The 21,493-nt window shown below is 43.8% G+C and overlaps 1 long non-coding RNA gene across 2 annotated transcripts in view; it reads right to left on the bottom strand.

Moving 5' to 3' along the window:
* Window positions 1–476: 476 nt before the first annotated feature.
* LOC140427274 (uncharacterized) overlaps window positions 477–21,493 on the bottom strand; it is a 99,172-nt gene continuing 78,155 nt past the window's right edge. For both annotated transcript variants that reach the window (XR_011948426.1, XR_011948427.1), the window contains 4 exons: window positions 13,881–13,994; window positions 13,067–13,142; window positions 8,838–8,930; window positions 477–976 (listed from right to left, as the gene is read on the bottom strand). This is a non-coding gene — a long non-coding RNA (uncharacterized lncRNA). The remainder of the gene's footprint in view (window positions 977–8,837; window positions 8,931–13,066; window positions 13,143–13,880; window positions 13,995–21,493) is intronic.

Raw genomic sequence — 21,493 nt, forward strand, 5'->3', positions numbered from 1 at the left:
CTGTGGGAAACCCTTCATTCTTATCCTTGAAGTCTCCCAACTTTGTCCCTTAGTCCCACAGTTTACATTAAACAATCAGCTTCTGTTTACATTATTCATGCCTCTCAGCGTTTTAAAGACCGGTATCATGTCCCTTCTCAATCTTCCTTTCTGCAATATAAGGTGTATAAAACTCTGACAAGCTGTCCAGAAATTGTTTTTCAGTTTCTCTCCAATGTGTCAATGCTAATTTGAAGATAACAAAGAAAGGAATAAAGGATGTAATCAGATAGACACATTGTTTTCGGGGCATCCCAAAGCACTGTGGAACCACCAAAGTATTGTTTTAAGTTAGGTGAAAAATAGAAAATGTTCCCGCGTAGCTTATCCGCATAAGCACATTTTCAGTGCCAGTGGTTAGTTAAGTAATTCAGTGGCAAGACAGATGCAATTATTCTGGTTCAAAACTTCAACAACTAGAAATGAACCAAATGACCTTTGTTAATGAGTCTGGTTTACTGCATTTCTGCTCGAGGTAAGAAAAAAATTACAAGCCCAATTAAGTTGACAAAGAAGCCATTCTTCTGGAAAACCAAATTAAAGGTTTAGTCACAGATTTTCTTCTTAAACAATTGGGCCTGTTAAAAGAGTCAATACGGATTTGAAAAGCCTGGGCATAAATGACAAAAGAAAAGGTCAGCAGCATATTATAAGTAATCAACTCTATTTGGAAGACTGTCAAATCCATTTCATTGACTGGTAAATGGGTAGTTGAATGGAGGAGGTACAATATCAGCCGCAATCATGAACATCTTAAAGGTAGAATTGTGCTGCTGAAATGGGGGCAGCAACGAGCCCTTGTTTTTCGTAAATTGATATGAAATTCCGAGATAGATCCTTCCATTGTCTCAGTGTCATCTAAGTTAATTTGATGCGGGTGGTAACACGCTATCTTCTTTGTATCTGTGGTCTTTGTATAGCGATTAATGCAGTCATCCTGAAAACAGATAGACAAGAATTCTTATAATCCAATTTTTATTTCTTCAGAGATTACTTATCTATCTCTTTAAAAGAAAATGGATGTCCCTTTTGACCTGACGAGGGTGAGAAAAAGAAAATTCACAGTTTGCCAGGAGCAGATAACAGCCCATAAGATCTGTCAGGTGTCTGACAATCCCAAATCTGCAATGTTCACAATTCTGAAAATGCATCGGAAAGCACCTAATCAACCTCAAGGGAATTCATTAGCTCTGTGTGTGAGAGCTGGTACATGCCCTTGTTGTATAATAAAGATTATTAGTAACTCAATTTGAGTGGGGACTAACACTTGACCCTGCTCCAAAATGTGGGATAAAATGTAAGGATTTAATGATAGTATTAGATGAAGATTTAAGTGGAGGCTCATGTGAGAAAAAGCTGGGCCGAATGGCTTGATTCTGTGTTGTAAATTCTATCTGCTGGTGGTGGTGTGCTACAGTTCACGCAGGGAGTCCAGGAATCTCTTCCAGTCATACCGCTGCCTTTGGCGTATTTGCAGGTTGACACTCAACCTGTTGGCAGTATTATGAAAGCAACTTCCTTGGTCAACAAGTCCTGGGGCGGGACGTGAACCTGGACCTTCTGGCTCAGAGGCAGCCACACTACTCACTATGCCACAAGACCTCCTAAATTCTATGTCTTGTAAGGTTTTTTTTGTGGAAAGGCTAGGGACGTAGCGATTGCTCTTCTTTGAGCTGAAAGAGGTAAGGGGAGATTTAATGGAAGTGTTCAAAATGATTAGACAGTGAGAAACTATCCCCACAATCAGAGGACACAGATTAAGTAAGATCATTAGAAATAGTAACAAGAGTAGGCCGTTCGGCCCCTCGAGCCTGCTCTGCCATTCAATAGGATTGTGGCTGATCCGACATTCCTGATATCCACTTTCCTGTCCTTTCCCCATAAACCTTGATTCTCTTACTGATCAAGAATCTTTCTATCTTAACCTTAAATATACACAGGACTCTGCCCCACAGCTCTCTGCGGCAAGGTGTTCCAAAGACTCACAACCCTCTGAGGGAAGAAATTCCTCCTCATCTCAGTCTTAAATTGGCGCCCCTTTACCCTGAGACTGAGTTGTTATGATGGATCTGAAAACTGCTTGAAGGAATGTCAAAGAAGATTCAATTATAACTTTTTAAAAATGCATAATTGCTGGGAAAGAACATTTTGTTTTGCAGGTGTCTGAAAAGGAGCAAGAATAGGAGTTTTTCAAAAGCTCTTGAAAAGAACCCATACAGGCACAATGGGTGTAATGCTGAGCAGTCCACATTTATGGTCCATCTATACTTGCCCTGAAACGGTGGTGGCCTTTCCCCTCAAACTGCGGACGTCCTGGAGCTGATGGTGCTCCAGTCCTGTCATTGGACAGGAATTCCAGGCTTTCGACTCAGAAGTGATGATTTTTCTGTCCAGGTCAGAATAGGAAGGAATCCTGCAGGTCTACCATATTCAGCTCAATTCGTCAGACGACATTGTAAGATTGATGCATCTGGTACCCGATCTACTGCACTGGTAACCTTTAAAGCTGCACGATGCACCACACACCCATCACCCATCCTTCAGTAGTCCCTGGCAGTCAACTTCAGCTCAGCCTCGTACATATTCCAATGATACCAGCCTCATACCCAGCTCAACCTGCTGCCATACTTCTCCAGTTATTCAGCTATGGCAGGGACAGAATCCTACACACTGCAATGCATTCCGTGACATTGTTCCTCTCTTGCAGAACAAGGTGTGTCATGACCACAGGGAGCAGAACTGAAGAAGTGGGGGACAAGGACACCTGCATCCTGACTCCTACAGAGAAGGTAGTTCTCATCACCAAGGGGCTGTTTACAACAAAATCCTGGCACCTGACAGCATTGAAAACATTGATACTGATGATATGTTCCTGCCTAAGTCACCTTCTCTACTCTTACCTTACCCATATCCTGCTCTTTGCCATGATACACAGTCTGTATGTGGTGTGACCATGGGCCTATAAATTTCCACCCTATCCCCTCTTTCCTCCCCTCAACCTCCCCCTTTCTGATTTTCTGCTTTGAGACAGCCAAGAGTTACTTCCTTCCCTGTATTGTATTGAAAATTGCATTGTATATTTTGAACACTTAAGGCTACTGTATATACATGTACCAGCAGAGGGAGTCTGGAAGAGAATAAAGGAAATCCAATGTTTTAGCAGCACATGCAGCAGTTTTGTTCCTTACTGAATATGGCTGAACCTTACTGTTGCTTCCCAAGTACTTCACATACTCATCCACTGCAGCTTCAAAAAGAGGTAAGAGGACAACAGTGCAACACTGATTAAAAAGGCCACATCACTTGATTTGCCATTTGAAGCCACTGGCTCAGATTCTGGCACTGCACATGCCTTAATGGCTGGTACACAGAATTGGGATCTACACCTAATGAGTCACTGGACATGAGTGGACTGGAACCAGAGCAGGGAAATGGATAGTTCATGTGCAAGCTCACATTAGGGCAGGTTGCAGATGTGTTTTGTTACAAGGAACTCGGATGAAGATTTCAATGAGGCAGCATACAGGAGAAAGTTGATAAGGAGGCACACCAAGATGCTGGGTGTGTTGTCTGCTCTGCCAAACAAGGGAATGGAGGAGTTGGTCTTGAACTTGTAAAGGCTATTGTGCAGAGCTTATTCTCTATAGAGCATCTGTTACATCTCCCTGTTGTTCTGCAGGCCCAGTAACACTGCTCCTGTTGCCCCTATCTGTTGCAACCTTTATAGATCACTAAATTTTAATTATCATTTCAACTATAAATCATCCTCTGCCTCGAGTGTAAATTATGTTACAATTATATAGAAGGTTGCCTTGGCCACATTTGAAATACTGAGTCCAATTCTGGTCACCACGCTACCAGAAGGACGTGGCGGCTTTGGAGAGAGTACAGAAAAGATTTACCAGGATGTTGCCTGGTATGGAGGGTATTAGCCATGAGGAGAGATTGAATAAACCGGGATTCTTCTCCCTCGAAAGACAAAGGCTGAGTGGCGACCTGATAGAAGTTTATAAAATTATGAGGGGTGTAGATAGGGTGAACAGTTGGAGGCTTTTTCCCAGGGCGGGAATGACAATTACAAGGGGGCACAAGTTCAAGGTGAGGGGGGAACTGTTCAGTGGAGATGTGCATGGGAAGTTTTTTTACAGAGGGTGGTGGTGGCCTGGCATGCACTGCCAAATGAGGTGGTTGAGGCAGATACGTTAACGACCTTTAAGACTTATCTAGATAGACACATGAACAGACGGGCTATAGAAGATTACAGGTGGTTGGTCTCGATAGGACACGCGGTCAGCGCAAGCTTGGAGGGCCCAAGGGCCTATTCCTGTGCTGTATTGTTCTTTGTTCTCTCTATGGGAGTGTAATAACACTGCCTGGAAAACCTGGGGACACCCACCTCCAGAAACACTCCAAAGATGTTGGAAAGCCAACCTGCAAGTTGAGTGCTTTAAATATTGCTGGTAATGGGAGGGGGAGATCCTTGTTGCTGCTGGTGAGTGACAAGTGGGTACGTTCAGCGGACCCAAATGGCCAAAGTTTGGCATCAAGATCTGCTTGACATCAACATGAGCTTGGCAAATCCGCATGAGTGCCCTTTCCAATGTGGTGGACCATGTGGGAAAAACTAGAAGTGACCCTAAATGATGTGCACCGAATTGGAATGCCCCAGGCTTCTTCTTCAGTGCTGGCTCCAGCTGCGGTGCAGTGTTGAACTGTTCAGCCTAAATTCGTACAGCTTTTCCTTCATAAGTTGACCCCACTTGGGTGTGTCCCCGGTGAGGTGCCTTAAGACCATAAGACATAGGAGCGGAAGTAAGGCCATTCAGCCCATCGAGTCCACTCCACCATTCAATCATGGCTGATTTCAACTCCATTTACCCGCCCTCTCTCCATAGCCCTTAATTCCTCGAGAAATCAAGAATTTATCAACTTCTGGCTTAAAGACACTCAACGTCCCGGCCTCCACCGCCCTCTGTGGCAATGAATTCCACAGACCTACCACTCTCTGGCTGAAGAAATTTCTCCTCATCTCTGTTCTAAAGTGACTCCCTTTTATTCTAAGGCTGTGCCCCCGGGTCCTAGTCTCCTCTGCTAATGGAAACAACTTCCCTACATCCACCCTATCTAAGCCATTCATTATCTTGTGTGGGGGAGAAGGGTTGGGAGCCATTTTACTCCAGTGGTGGTCAGGCAGCTCTTCCAGCTGCATGGATGTGAGCCACTTAAATAATCACAGGCCTCGTGCACATTAGGTGACCTGCTTGTAATCCCTGAAAACATGACAGGAACAACACCAGAGGACATCAATGATTAGGCCAGGGTTGCAGTGTGAGACCCTCAGATTTTCAAGACCACAGTGCAGAATACATTACTGTTCCACTCTGCTGATTATGATAAATGATTTATTTTTATTACTGAGAGAACCAGATGACAGCCAAGGCACAAAGTGCAAGGCACAGTCAAGGTTGAAAGAGCTTAAATAAATTAAGAAATAGTGCTTTGATGACAACAAAATCGGACTTTGAAAGTATAATGGTTGAATTTAGCATAAGTAATATGAATAATTTTAAATTTTGATTTGACTACTTTTACTTGAACACTTATTAATTAAAACCATTGGTTATCAACACCTCTTGACCTTTATTCAACACAGATAAATGGTTACCATTTCATAATTGATAGAACAAACGTTGGCTGCATCTTACAATATGATTTTTGTTCTCGCCTTATGTTCATTTTAGTTTTCTTTTATCTGGTTCATCTATCTCTTTTTAGTGCCGCAGTCCTTCATTTTTTACGTTAATTGGGCAATAGCCTGGGTGATAGCTGCCAGTTTGCGAGAGCTGTTCAATATTCAATTATGACAATTTTCATATCACTTTGGAAGAAACATATCACACAATTCAATCAAAAGGATCATTTTCTCTCCAAAATTACTGGCAATTAAATAATTTTGGGGATTGTTCAAATAGCAACGCATAATGGAATCAGCTAATTCATGGACGATACCTGGTGCGACAAAAAGGAATAATTTTGGTTTAATGATTAGACATGGTACTGGCTTCTTTTAAGGTCGATGAAAGCACTTTCACCCCTGATTTACAGGACTCTAGGTTCAAGCTCCTTTCCAGGAAATGAGCACATAGTCTAGGCTGATAATTAAGTGCAGCATTGAAGGAGAATTGGATGTACAAGGTGCTTTTGTTGCAGATGAAATATTTGTGGTAGTATGTATTGGGGGTCATGTGGGACTGGAAGCCCTAATGCCATTGGCTGACAGATCCCGGGTCCTGGTTGGCCGTTGACCTCAAGCTCCGCCCTGAAGGCGAAGTATAAGAAGCCGGTGTCTTCCCCCGCAGGCCAGTTTACTATTGGGCTGCTGGGGAACAGACACGCTTAATAAAGCCTCATCGACTTCACTCTATTCGTCTCATGGAGTCTTTGTGCGCTACAATATTAAAACAAGGTGGATGTAACGACTGACAGCATTATTTAAAGAATAACAGGAGGGTTTTCCCAGTGTCAAGATTAAAGAAGATTAATTTGCCATTAACTCATTGCTGTTTGTGAGACCTTATTGTGAACAAATAGATTGTCATGTTTATCTGAAAAATAACAGTGACCTCAATTCAATCAGCGTTGGTTAGTTCATTTGGCTAGGTGGCTAGAGTGTAGTACAGAATGATACCAATGGTGTTGGTTGAACCCCGCTGTTATGGTTCATAGAGGCCTGCCTCACTGCCTAGCCCCAAGCTTAATGTGGAGTTGTGCCCCTCAAGCTCTGCAACCAATTGGCACTCTCTAATAAATTATCTATGTGACTGCAAGATTTTAGGGTATTGTTTAACGTGCAATACAAATGAAAGATAGAATCATAGAATCAATCCCTACAGTGCAGAATGTGGCCATTTGGTCCAGCAAGTCTGCACCAACCCTCTGAAAGAGCACCCTAAGATCAGGCCCCCACCCTATCCCCATAACCCCACCTAACCTTTTGGACACTAAGGCAATTTAGCACGGCCAATCCACCTAAACTGCACATCTTTGAATTGTAAGAGGAAACCGGGGCACCCGGAAGAACCCCACACAGACACAGAGAGAATGTCAAACTCCACACAGACAGTCACCCTGGGCCGGAATTGAACCTGAGTGCCTGGTGCTGTGAGGCAGCAGTTCTAACCACTGTGCCACCATGCTGCCCTACGATTTTAATTCTTGAACATCGCTGATAAAAGAGACATGCTGCCAAAGCTTTTAATCTTGCACTCATCAGGACACACACAAGGATGAAAAATTTCAAAGGGAGCAACAATTTATACTGCACAAAAAAAGGGTAATGATTGGATGGCAATCTGCTCTGGTTGGTTGGAATATTGCCATCTGGAATGCACCTGGAGCCATTGTCCCCCATGTTTCTTTAATTCATGTATCTTTGTCCTGCAGAGGACAAGTCGCTCCATATGAATACATGTAGCCTCTAGAAAAAATAAATAAGCCATGATTGTGCACCTAACTGATGTGGGCTGGATAAAGGGGAACTGGCGGAATGTATTTAGACTTTTGGAAGGTATTTGATAAGATGCCACATCAAAGGTTACTGCGGAAAATAACGTTTTGGTGTAGAGGCTGATATATTGGCATGGATTGACGATTGGCTAGCTACCAGAAAACAGTGAGTATCCATAAATGGGTCCTTTTCTGGTTGAAAGGATGTGAAGAGTGCTGTGGCACAGGGATCAGTGTTGGGGCCTCAACCTTTTACAATTTATACAAGATACTTGGATGAAAGGTCAGATGATATGGTTGCTAAATTTGCTGATGACTCAAAAATAGGTCGGACAGTAAGATGTGACGAGGACATAAGGAGGCTACAAAGGGTCATAGAATGTTTAAGTAAGTGAGAAAAGATCTGGCAAATGGAGCGTAAAGTTGGAAATTATCTATTTTGGCAGAAGGAATAAAAAAGAAACATATTATCTAGATGGTGGTGAGAGATCGCAGAACTCTGGGATTCAGAATGCTGGGTGTCCTAGTGCATGAAGTACAAAAGGCTAATATGCAGGTACAGCAAATAATTAGAAAAGCTTCCTTCAATCACCTTCCTCAGCAGGGTCTCATGCTTTGGGACATGGGCCAATCCAACTTTGTTGCCTTTTTTTTGATGATGCTCACTAACAATCTATTCTCCTCCACTATCCAGAGAACCTCTTCATTGCCCTTGTGTTCTCTCCAACTGACCCACCCCATGCTTCTGCAGAACCACATTTCACAATTTTCCAGACTTTGGGTAACCGCCTTTCTCAAGACCCACATTTCAGATCTGTCCATCAAGACACTCCAAAGCACAGCCTTTTTAACTCTCTTCTTAAGATCTCTACCCATTCCTACGCTGAGAAATTCTTTATGTTTGGGGATTGCATTCTTTGCCATTGATATTCCAGCCCTGATTTCTTCATGGCAATAAACACCTTCTGACATAAAACATCCCACCAATTTGAATTGTGATATCTATTGTTCATGTGTTTTAGACAGTTTTAAAAAATTACCGAGTTCTGTTGGTTCCGGTTGGATCTGAGCCCCATTTTGAAATTATTTATCGATCTGTGGTTCAAATTGGACAGTCTGCCTTAAAATCATTGAGTGAGTTCAGGCAGCTTTCTTAGATAATGCGACAAGGAGAAGAATTGCTCAGTCAACCTATTACGCCCTAGTTTTGTACAACATTTATTTGCCATGACGTGATCAGGAGCTAAGCTTACAAGTTACAGAAATACATATTTTGTTCAATTATTACTCACATGCCCTTTACTCTTTCCTAAACTTGTTTGGCTGTTAAATTCCGAGTCAGTGCAATGTTAGTTTTCTGTTGCCAAGCAGATTTACATAATTGTCTGTTGAATTGAAAACAAAAAGCGGTAATCGAACATATATTGAACAAACTCTGTCTATGTGGACCCTGAGGACAAAGAGGATGATGTGAGATCATACAATAAAGTTAGAAGCTCGGTTAGCCTGAATGGTTCTCCATTCCTTTCTTGGGCACAATCTGAATTTTCATCAATACCTGAGCTAATTAAACACCCTGGGACAGAGAGTTAGAGTTAGAGTTAGTGGTGATCTATAATCGTATTCCGAACTGTGGTATCCATCAATATCTGGATTAAAGAAAGTAAAGAAAACCAGAAATGCTGCACTTGAGATTTTTCTTGGTACAGCTCTTTGAACAACATACGGATGATTTTCCTGGAGCCTCACAGCCTAATTGAAATCTGGGTCTTCATCTGCAAACTCCTCTAAGGCTTAATCTTCCCTAACTTGGCAACTTCCTTTAGCTTTACCTCACTTCATACATCACTGATCTTCCACTTTTTCCGTTTATTCATAGCCACTTTCCTCTAACCTAACATTGATGACACCTTCCCATGTCTCAAAGTTACTCGTTGAAACTCCCTGCCTATCTCTGTCTTTAAAGTCCTTCTTAAAATCAATCTCTTTGGTCTCTCCCAACTCTATCACAATGATTTAGTATTAATTCCCTTTATTCGTTGATTGTCATTTCTAAACAGTGACGCTTCAGAGTTTTGAAGATGGTCACTCTTATAATTGAGTTGTCTCGGAAGACATAAGTGTACTCCTCTACTATGAGATCTGGCTGGAGGCAAAGATCTTTCTTAAAAGTACTTTTATTAACCTAAGTACAGAAGATTACAGAAAGTCAAGACAGGAAAATACTGCTTCTCTCTGAGGTTTTTCTCAATCACCTCCCTCTGAGTGACATTTTTATGACATCGTTCCTTGCGCACATGCTCAGTAGCCATTATTCGTGTAGTGTTAGAGTTAACCCTTTCCTCCACAGTCACCAGTCTTGATTCAATCTATTTTTTTTAAATTTAAAGTACCCAATTATTTATTTTCCAATTAAGGGACAATCTAGACTGGCCAACCCTCCTAACCTGCATGTCTTTAAGTTATGGGGGTGAAACCCACGCAGACACGGGGAGAATGTGCAAACTCCACACGGGCAGTGACCCAAGGCCAGGATTCAAACCTGGGTCCTCAGCGCCGTAGGCAGCAATGCTAACCATTGTGCCACGTGTCGCCCCTGTCTTGATTCAATCTTACCAAACTAACCTTCCATTGTAAAGGCCACATGTTGCAAATAATGCCACTACCCACCAGAGGGTAATTTAGCTGCACTCGCAGAACTTCTAAACTGCTTTTTTTTAAACCCAGAGAGAACATAATTTACCGAGTGTTATTTTCACGAGACAAATGTTTGGTTTTCATGGAAAACCATGGTTTTCATGTTTCAACAGTGCTCATTCTTCTGGTGTGCAACCATAGTGGGAAATAGTTTGTAGCAAAGCCTTATCTTCAATGAAACCCACAGTACAAGAGCTGATTTTCCTCATCTCTTTGTCAGATGGTGGATGATTTTTTCCAAACCACGAGAATGGGGTGCTGTTGAACACACATGAATTGCCAGGGTCAGCTCACCTGCGCGGTCCAGCTTACACTGGGAAAGGCAAATGCTCCTGCCAATGGGCAGGCTCTCCATACTGGCAAGGGAGCAGGAAGCTTGTTTATTGCAGCAGGGTTGACATCTCAAAGTAGCAAAAGAGACAGCACAGCAGGGCTGATTTTTTACTTTATGGTAGAAGTTGAATGGGGGGTGAGTGAGGCAATTGGATATCTGTCTGATGCCAATAGCGAGAGGTCTTTTTTGGATGGTCATTTAAATCTCATAGATTAAGTGTTTGTGCGTTAGTCACATTGGTTGGCCACCATTATAAGGGTGGGATTTCCTGCGGGCATTGGAGGAGGTGATTCCTGTTTAAAGAGAACTTGCATACTGTAAGTTAAGATTCCCTTTAGATTTGGAATAAGAAAGGCACAACTTTCTACAGAGGTCTCCTGCAAAGGATATCAGCTTCAGTGATGCAGCGCCACAGGCCTTTGTGGGGTGGCTGAGGGGCTCAGAGGCAGGTTTTGTTGCGCAGAATTGTCACAAGGCAGCCCAAGCAGACACAACCGCAGGCCTGCAAGGAGGTTCCTGAGAATGTCTGTACTGGAGGCTACACTTCCAGGAGATGTTCAGTAACTTTACCCAGTGATGATGCTTGTTATGTCTTCCACTCAGCGTATGATCTTGATGCAGTATTTTTCTAGCTGTCCGAATCCCCCTGCCCCCCCCCCCCCCCCCCCCCCCCCGCCCCCCCGCCATCACCCCACACCCGAGCAACTGAAACAGTTCTCCAATTACAATCTGGGGCACTGCATCAACCCTTCTCATTCAAATCACCGAGTCCTTGATATTCTCAGAACAAACAGCATTCTGCTTTTATCCAGTGCCAGCCACAAAGCTTTTCACTTCTCCTGCATCTCACACTGGAGTTACTCCCTTGCATGTGAATCCCTCGCGATCCTCCTGGCATCTTGCTCCTTCGCTCACAGTGAGCAGACGTTGTGGAGCTACCTCACACATCTGCACAATCCTTGACAAAACCTCATGCCAAACCATTCTTCTTGCTGGACAAGCTGGTTCACAACGCTGGAGACAGGGCCAGAATCATTGGAGAGTTAGCCTGCACACAAACCCTCAGTTGAATGAAAGAGGAAGCAACATTGGAAATCGCAGGGGCTGGCATTGGAAAGAGCAAGTGGAATGAGATGACTGGATGCTAAGTACAGCAGGTGTCTACCTAATTCCCTCCTCTCTTTCTTCAAGTAATCATGGATAGAGGCAGCACAGTGACCTGGTGCAGTGTTGTGATGCCACTCATGCTTAAGCATCTCAATGGTCTTGCTGATGAAATTTTGTGTGACAGCATAAGTTTCATTTCATGCATACTGCCCACCTGTGCTTGGGTTGCGCACTGGAGTCATAACCCAAATTGTCAGCAGGTAGCCCTTCTTGCTCAGTAGACATCCTCTGTTCTCTTCTGGTGGCTTAAATACTCTTGGAATAATGGATGGTGCAGAATGAAGGCATCTGTTGCTAGGATACCTTGCCTGCATGATGCATTGAGTATGGTCGCTAACCATCTCTTCATAGAAGGGGTGGAACCCTCTGTGGTTGTGGTCTTTGAATTTGAATGTAAAGCTCACAAAGCAACATATACATATGTTAATGACACTCGGCACCATGGAGAAGTCTGCTATCTTGATAAAGCCACTTTATTAGCCTCCCGCTGAGGTCGATATATCCATCTTTCTTTGAAGACAAAATGTCAGTTGCCTCCTTTATGAAGCTGTGAACTGCAAACAGGATGATCTTGGAGATATGCCTTCTCCAGCCTGAAAGTATCCCAATTCCATGGTATACTGGCAGTATCTATTTTTTTGTAAAACATTTTATTAAGGTATTTAGAATTTTATAATAATAACAATAAACAGTACAAATACAAATGTAAACATAGTGAATAAAAACATCTCCATCCCTCGCTAACCCCACCTACCCTAAACAGAAAATAGCCTAATTCCCCCCCCCTTTTATTGCCTCTGCTGACAGTTTCGTTTTCTCCGAAGAAGTTGACAAACGGCTGCCACCTCCGGGCGAACTCTAGCGTTGACCCTCTTAAGGCGAGTATACTGGCAATATCAACCTCACCTTGTTCTAAAGCTGCAGGTCTGCCCACAATACGTGCCAGATTTGAGTAACCGGTTTCTCAGTGAAATGGAGACATTGCACACACTGAGGGTGAGGTAGGCGCATTTCTCCCTGAAAGCATTGGGTGGATATGGGTCTGCCTCTGAGAGCTCCCCCTCCTCCTCTATCTTCGAGCAGCTTGTCCTGCTCTGTGGTCGCCTCTGTTTATTCTCCATATATTCTGCCAGGTCGAAGGGGGAAAGATGGAAACTACAGAACCCTTGACTGTTCTAAGCAAAACCTTTGAAGTCAGAACCAAGACATTCACCCCGTCCTATGCCACTCTCTGATGAATTCATCAACTTTAAATGGCAGTGAAAACGAGCAAACACTTCTGCTAACTCGGTAGCAGCCAACAGATATTACTTAGCAACTAACCTGAGAGTGGTTGATGATCCTTTTAAATAGGGCGGGTAGGAGAAGTTTTCCTTCCGGCTGCTGAATACATGTTTACCTGTGCACAATTAAAAGAGAGCATTAGTTGCAGCATTGAGATAGAAAATGGCACGGTTACAGTCAACTCAGTGTTACAGGCTGGGATTGACTCCACCATCTGTCTACTGTGTATCATACGGGTCCTCCAAGTGTCAACAGCTTATCCAAAATGGCATCCAGCCTGGCCCGTGCCAGGAGTGTGAGCACATGGCACAGACGCCTTTTTGGATGCTAAATGGCACCTGCAGCTCCAAAAATAGAGATAATTCTGGAGCTGCAATTTCTTGGATTGGTTACTGGATAGGGATGTGCTTCATCTTTCACTTCAAATTCGTGGGTCGCCTTGAGTTGAAGTATTCATGAATGTACGGATTGATTATTGTGCAATGCTTAATTAGGCTGAACAATGTGCTGAATCCCTCCCGGTTGTTCCAAAGACAACCATTAAATGTGCCTTTTAATTCAACCATATCCCTTTTTGATGGGCAGCACAAGATGACTTTCTTCCCAAGATTCACTTGCTTTGCACAGAAGCCAAATACAGAAATGTCACCAGCATCATTTTTATTATGACATTTGCAGCAGCTCCGATTACGAATACCATTTGATTGGTGTGGAAGTTTAATCCACCATCATCTTGCACCTCAACATGATCATCTAATCTCACAAAATGGTACTGTCACGGGAAAAGATTGAACATTACGATGGCTGAGAGAATCCAGAACAGATTATTTTACTAAAAGAAATTGAAACTTACTTTCGGTCAGATCTCTTCTCCTGCTGAACACTCTCATTTTTCCACTGGAGGGGCTAAGTCACTCCTTGAAGTGAATGTCGCTAGAATCAGTGCTCTCAGTCGTATCCTGTAAAACTGATGACCACCAAGAAGATCAACGAATAAACGGTGTATTAAGGTAAGCACGAATTTACAGAGAATGAGATAAAGGCTGGCACTCCACAACTCCAATCTCCAAACTGGCAAGGAAAATCCACACTCAGCCCCAGGGTTTGCCCGATCCGACCCGATTGACCAAATGGATCATATGCCCCCCCAAGAACTCACCTCTTAAAGTGGTATGTTACCACATCCCCCCGCCTTTAAGTTGCTGATTAACACATTTCAATAACAATGGAACTATTTACAACAATATACAACAAATGGATCTCAACATTGTCCCTTATAAAGGTGAGTCGGTCTGGGGACTTCCTGATCATTTGGGGATGTCGTAATTCACTAGCAGGCGCTCCAGCAGTAGAGGCAAATTTAGTTTGAACCTCAATGGGTTGACTCTCGACTTGTGATGGTGCTTCAGTGCAGAAAACATCTTCATTTCCTACTGGAGCATTATTTGACTCTTCCTTGGGTAGCATTATTTTCACCCGAGCAATATCTTTGGGGCATACTTGGTGCAGACTGCACATTAGCTCTGTGTGCGATTCTCTTCTTCTCAAATGGTCCAAGTGTTTCTTCACCCTTTTACCTTGGACATCTATCTCGTATGACACTGGATCTGTTCTAGCCATGTCTGAACCAGGGATCTAATTTGGACCAGCACTAAAATTCTTTACACATACCAAGTTGTCCATCTCAGATGTTCTCTCAGTTTTTCTTGAGTTGTGATGCCTCTTCTGTGTTTTTAGTTTTGCCACCACCGTTTCCGTTAAATTTGGAAATACCGGATCCAACCTTTTTCTAATTAGTAGCTTGGCAGGTGGAACACCTGTGGTTTTTTTTTGTAAATTTAGAGTACCCAATTCATTTTTTCCAATTAAGGGGCAATTTAGCATGGCCAATCCACCCAGCCTGCACATCTTTGGGTTGTTGGAGCGAAACCCACGCAAACACGGGGAGAATGTGCAAACTCCACACGGACAGTGACCCAGAGCCGGGATCGAACCTGGGATCTCGGCGCGTGAGGCAGCAGGGCTAACCCACTGCACCACCGTGCTGCCCAGGAACACCTGTGTTGACATGAGGTGTTCTATAGGCAATCATGAAACAGGCCAGTTTTGTTTGTAGAGAGGTTGATGACTGTTCCTTCATGATGGCATTGAATGTTTGGGCTTCCCTCTCAGTCAGTCCATTTGATGAAGGGTGGGTAGGGAGCAGTTTGAAGGCGTTGAACTTCGTTGGCTCTCATGAAATACTGGAATTCTTCACCAGTGAATGCAGGTCCGTTATCCGACACTAGCACCTTGGGCAATCTGTGGGTGGCGAACATCTGTCCCATTTTCTCTACTATTGTTGATGAGATCGTGGACTTCATTTTGTGTGTGTCCAACCATTTGGAGTGCATATCTATTAAGAACAGGAACATGGACCCAAGAATGAGCCCACAAAATCAACGTGTAGTCGCACCCATGGTTGATCTGGCCTCTCCCAAGGTGCATTAGGGCTGAAGACACCAATTTTTGCAGCAATTGACATTGTTTGACCAGATTCCCTATCCCGGGCTACCACACATAGCTGTGTGCAAGAATTTGGATCTTCGTCACCCCAGGATGGGCACAGTGTAACTCTTGTAATAATAACTTTCTTGTGGGAGTGGGAATAACCATCCTTGCTCCCCATAATAATACGTCATCTTCACAACTTAACTCGTCTTTTCTTATATGAAAAGGTCTTAATTGCTCAGGCCTGTTATCAAGCAGCTGGGAAGGACCATATGCTTAACTCTAGATAATATGAGGTTCTCCCTGGACCAAAACTTGATCTGTCGCGCCAACACGGGCAACATATCAGAAAAGATTAAGAGTCAGAACAATTTCCTGTGGTACTGGCAGAGGCAATTTACTTCTGGTAGGGGAGGGCGGCTTAAAGCGTCCGTGTTTGATACGCGTGTGCCCGGCCTTTGCTGAAAAGTATACTCACAGGCTGCTTTTAATACAGCTCAGCGTTGGACCCTAGCTGATGGGAGGAATGGCCTCATCCTCCCTAAATAAGCCTACCAGGGGTTTGTGGACAGTGACTACGATGAAATGCAGTCCATAAACATCTTGATGGAATGTCTTCACACCAAAGATTACAGCTAGTCCCTCTTTTTCGAGTTGAGAATAAACGTTTTCAGCATTGGTCCGAGTTCTAGAGGCATAGGTGATAAGCATTTCTACGCCATATTCTATCTTACTTGATAAAACTGCTCTGATCCCATAAGGAGATGCTTCGCAGGTATGACCCCTCTTTTGAGGGGTCAAAGTGAACTAAGAGACTGGATGCCTGCAAAGCTAGTTTGACTTGTTCAAAGACATAGAATCATAGAATCATAGAATTTACAGTGCAGAAGGAGACCATTCGGCTCATCGAATCTGCACCGGCTCTTGGAAAGAACACCCTACTTCAGCCCACGCCTCCACCCTATGCCGGTGACCCAGCAACTCCACCTAACATTTATGGATACTAAGGGCAATTTATTATGGCCAATCCACCTAACCTGTACATCTTTGGACTGTGGGAGGAAACCGGAGCACCCGGAGGAAACCCACGCAGAAACGGGGCGAACGTGCAGACTCTGCACAGACAGTGACCCAAGCCGAGAATCAAACCTGGGACCCTGGAGCTGTGAAGCAACTGTGCGAACCACTGTGCTACCATGCTGCCCACCTTCTTTCTGATGCTCTCTTCAATACCACCTCTGGTGCCTCTTGAGCAGTGTGTGTAGGTGTGACAACATTGTCAAAAGTTTAGGAATAAATCTTCCTTAATAATTCACCATTCCTAAAAATGAAGTCAATTCTGACACAGTTTTCGAGGTCAGTACTTCCTTAATTGCTTTGATCTTCTCCTCCATTGGGTGCAGACCTTGGATATCTTAACCCCACGTCCGTTACTTCATGAGCCTGAAAAGTACATTTTCTCTTTGCAACCTTACTCTGGCCTTCTTAAGTCTTTTAAAAACATCTTTGGGATTTGCTAGGTCCTCCTCTTCAGATGCTCCTGTAATCAGTACATCATTCAGATAGACAACCACCTTGGGTAGGTCCTGTAATAAACTTTTCATTGCATGCTGGAAAATCGCACGCACTGATGAGACTCCGAAAGGTAGCTGAGCATACTGGTCTCAGCCTTTGTGGGTATTTATATCACCTAATTCTCTAGATGCCTTGTCTAATTCTAATTGTTCGTAGGCATGACTCATATCAAGTTTAATGTAAGTTAAACCTCCTGCTAACTTTGTATAGAAGTCTTCAATTCTTGATACTGGGTATCGTTCCAATTATGCTGTCTGATTCACGGTTAATTTATAGTCCCTACATATCCTGATGTTTCTATCTGGCTTCATCACTGGCACGATGGGAGCCGCCCACTCTGAATACTGTACAGGCTTGATGATGTCTAATTCTTCCAACAGTTTGAGTGCAGACTCAACCTTCCCATGGAAAGAATAGGGCATAGGTCGGACTCTATAATACTTTGGCATGGCCTCAGGATCCACTTAAATTTTGCTTTTAAGGCCCTGTACCTTGCATCCTGGAACACGCCCCGGTATTTTTTTAAGATGTCTTGAAAATCACCCTCGTTAATTTTGAAGATTTCTCGCCAATTTGGCAAAGTCAATCTCAGACAATCAAACTTGGCCCTTAATCCCCTACTAATATTGGTAATCCCCTACTAATATTGGAGACAGTTGAGCTCACAGGTGTCTGTAGTTTACGGGTGTTGTTGTTTTTCCTAAGACTCTTAAAGCTTTCCCAGTGTAAGTGGATAGCCTGACGGTCGTGCTTCTTAACCTTAGTGCTGGATCACCCTTGCAAATAATGATATGTTTGTTCTCCCATAACTGTAGCGGAGGCAGCCATGTCCACTTCTATTCTGAGTGGCTGACCATTTAACCTGTATAATTCAGATCCATTTTCAGGATTATTCTCACTACTGTGTATTGGAGTGGGAATTTTCTATTTTTTTGGCCCTAGTAGGCTCTGCTTAATCTTGCACTTGCTCTTAATGTGCAGGCATAACATATCGCTTCCCTGAATTTACATCTCTCCTGTGGGTGATCTCTGCCACACCGGTAGCATTCTTCATTGCTCCTGGTCTGTGAACCAATGTCTCTGCATTCTCTTTCTCTCAAGCCTCTTTGCTCAGTGATCTCTGCGCCCTAATCACTGGTGCCACGACTACCAGCGCTGTCCCGCCAACTTAGTAGACATTATCTGCTTGCACGCTTTGCAATTCCACCCCCCCCCCCCATCCCCCCCCCACATTTTGGTACTTTCTATAGCTTGGGCCTTCTTTATGTAATCTCTGCCTCTGCTAATAATTTACTTTTTAAGGTCGTGTCATTAACACCACCGACTAGCCTGTCTCTCAACATGTCGTTGAGTGTAGACTTGAACTTGCACTGTTCAGCGCTTTTACTTAGGCGCACCATGAATGTTGCTTTCATCTCCCCCGTGGCTCTTATCTTTGAATTAAATTTGCAATGTTGCATTATCTTCGCGGGCTTTGGCTGATAATGTCCCATGACTAATTCCATAATCTCCTCAAAGAATTTGGAGTCAGGAACGTCTGGAGAAGTCGGACTCCTCATTGGGATATAGATCGGAGCGCTGCAGGCTGTTAATCGAATTACCCACTACTTCGCTTCTGCCCCCCCAATTTCATTGGCCTTAAAAAAAATAGCACAGGCGTTCAACATCTAGGACCCACTGCTCCATGTTAGGATTGAATAGCTCAGGTTTCCCAAAAAGCATCATTTTGACATTCACAGACTGTTGAACGAGTTTTCTTCATAAAAAGACTTCCACAAAAGATCTGCTCTCCAATTTCTGTGACAGTAAGGAGGCACTCTGATTAATCCTCATCACTAAACATAGCATCCTGTAAGGCTGGCGACCAAGTAGATCAACATATAAACGGTAAGTAACTATTTACCGAGAATTAGATTTTTTTTCCCAATTAACGAGCGATTTGGCCAATCCATCTATCCTGCGCATATTTAAGTTATGGGGGTGAGACCCACGCAGACACAGGGAGAATGTGCAAACTCCACACAGAGAGTGATCTGGGGTCAAGATCGAACCCGGGTCCTTGACGCCATGAGGCAGCAGTGTTAACCACTGCCCCACCGTCCCGCCCCACAGAGAGTGAGATGAAGGACACTATACTCCACAACTCCAGACTCCAAGCTGACAGGGAAAACCCGCGCTTAGCGCCAAGATTTGCAAGCTCTGGCCTGATTGGCTGAACAGTCACATGACCCTCCGAGAACTCATTCCTTAAAAGGGCACACTACCACACTCTCCATTGTAATCCTCCAATATGAGACACAGGTTTGGATTATGGAGTCACCTGGCCCCAGGTGCAGTAGAAAATTGAGGCCTTCATCCTGCATTCCATTTGAAAAATCATGTCACATTGTACAAATTGCGTTTACATTCATTTTCTATTCAGCCATGAACAGTTATTATTACCGAAGATTAATTGCTCCGTTGTACTAAGTTTTTGTTTTACTTTCTAAAACATTGCTGCTCAGAAGACAATGTTTGCAAGAATGCATTATTGTCAGTGTGCGCTCACTGCAGCACTCGGAAATAAAAGTTATACCTTGTTATTCTGAAGGTTGATATACGAGCTACATTTGCGTACATTACATGCTGCTCTTCACATTGCCTGGGCATTGGGCCAGATCTGGTCAGCAATGTCAGCAGTTTACAGGTCAGCAACTCCTTTGTTACCTCAGGGAACCTCTAAAAGACAATTAATAAATGGCTGTCGTGGAGCTTTTCACATGTTGTACCTCTCAAGTAAGAACCATCCAGTTTCAAATTCAACATTTTGAATTACCTGCTCTAATCACATGTGCAATTGGGACAGCTGACCGGATAAAATTAAGACAATGCAAGATACAAAATAAAGTACCTGCATTTAATGAGCACCTTATCAGAATCGCAGACACACCAAATCACCTCATACCCAACAAATTGTATTTGAAGTGCAAGCAGTGTGTCAAAAGGCCGGTGAAATAGCCAATTTGCATTCAGCATTGTCCCGTAGACGGTTAAATTTGATAAATGACAAGATAATTAATTTCTGTAGGTGTTTGTTGAGGGGAAAATGGGGCCCACTTCTTTGAATATTGTTCGTGACCATCTGATTAGTCAGCCATGACTCTTTTTGAATATGGCAGGACAATTTATTAAGACGGTTTTTGAGGCACGATCAATTGGACAAAGACGATAGTTGAATCCAACTGAGGCTTTATTGCTATCAGATGTGTGGCCTCCCACAGCAGCTGGTGAAATGGCTGCTAGCTGGAGGACACGCATATTTATATCCCGCCAACTGGGTGGAGCCAGCAGGCAGGGACTACCGGCGAACCTGTAGTACAGGTCCTACCGTACAACACCTAATACAGGTTCAACAGTGGTTTACCACATTCACCCCCTGTTAAAAATTGAGTCCGGCGGGGGTGGTGGATAACTATATACAACAATGAGTTAATATTTACAAGATTTGAACAAACAAATGTCCTTTGATTTCCGGTGGACCGGTCAGAGGTTTAGCCGGTCCGGGCCTTGATGTTCCTCTGTGAGCGACGCAGTGGTGTCGGCGATGTTGGTGCTGATCTGATCGAAGGTGACTCCGGGAGCGTGCCGAACTCCTCTTAATCTTCGGGCGTGGGCAGAGGGGGGACGGACGGTCCGGGAGGGGGGGTGGGGGGATGCTGTTGTGAGCGACGGGGGAGGGGAGGGTGGCACCAGGGGCGAAGGGGGTGGTGAGGGGGTGGAACCTGCTGGTGCCAGGTCCCTGAGGGAGACAGTATCCTGGCGGCTGTCAGGGAACGTCACGTAGGCATACTGGGGGTTTGCGTGGAGCAAGTGCACCCTCTCCACCACCGGGTCCACCTTGTGGAGTCGGACGTGCTTACGGAGAAGCACGGTTTGTTGTTGAAAACTCACCATTATTCTTAGAATTCCCCCTATACCAAAAAGGGCCGACATTCTAAATGGTGAACAGGGATTCTCACTCCCCGACTCCGATGCAGGCTTCAGTGGGTCATTTGTTTTCAAGTTATCCCCCGGTATGACCCATACCTTCACCGAAGATTTCATCTACTTACCACTTAGTAGCATTGATCCTGGGTCCCGCATTGCTAAGTAAGTAAAGTAGACTTTGGAATAACCACTATTTCAGGTTCAATTAAGTTATTTTATTATTATATTTTTTCTTTTAAAAGCTGCAATTATTGTCTTTACAGAAAGGTAAAAAGATCTTGCTTCTGGATCCTTCTGGTTGGTTGAAGGGACCTTCAGGCCCAACTTGACAATCAATCTTCTTTTTAAAATCTTGTCTTATTTAGATGATGAGCTCGGTTGCTGTGTCCTATCTTTCCCATGTACCGAGCTGTGAGAGCTGTCTCTGCTGGCTAT

This window comes from Scyliorhinus torazame, chromosome 7, assembly GCF_047496885.1.
Source record: "Scyliorhinus torazame isolate Kashiwa2021f chromosome 7, sScyTor2.1, whole genome shotgun sequence".
Classification (NCBI taxonomy): Eukaryota; Metazoa; Chordata; class Chondrichthyes; order Carcharhiniformes; family Scyliorhinidae; genus Scyliorhinus; species Scyliorhinus torazame.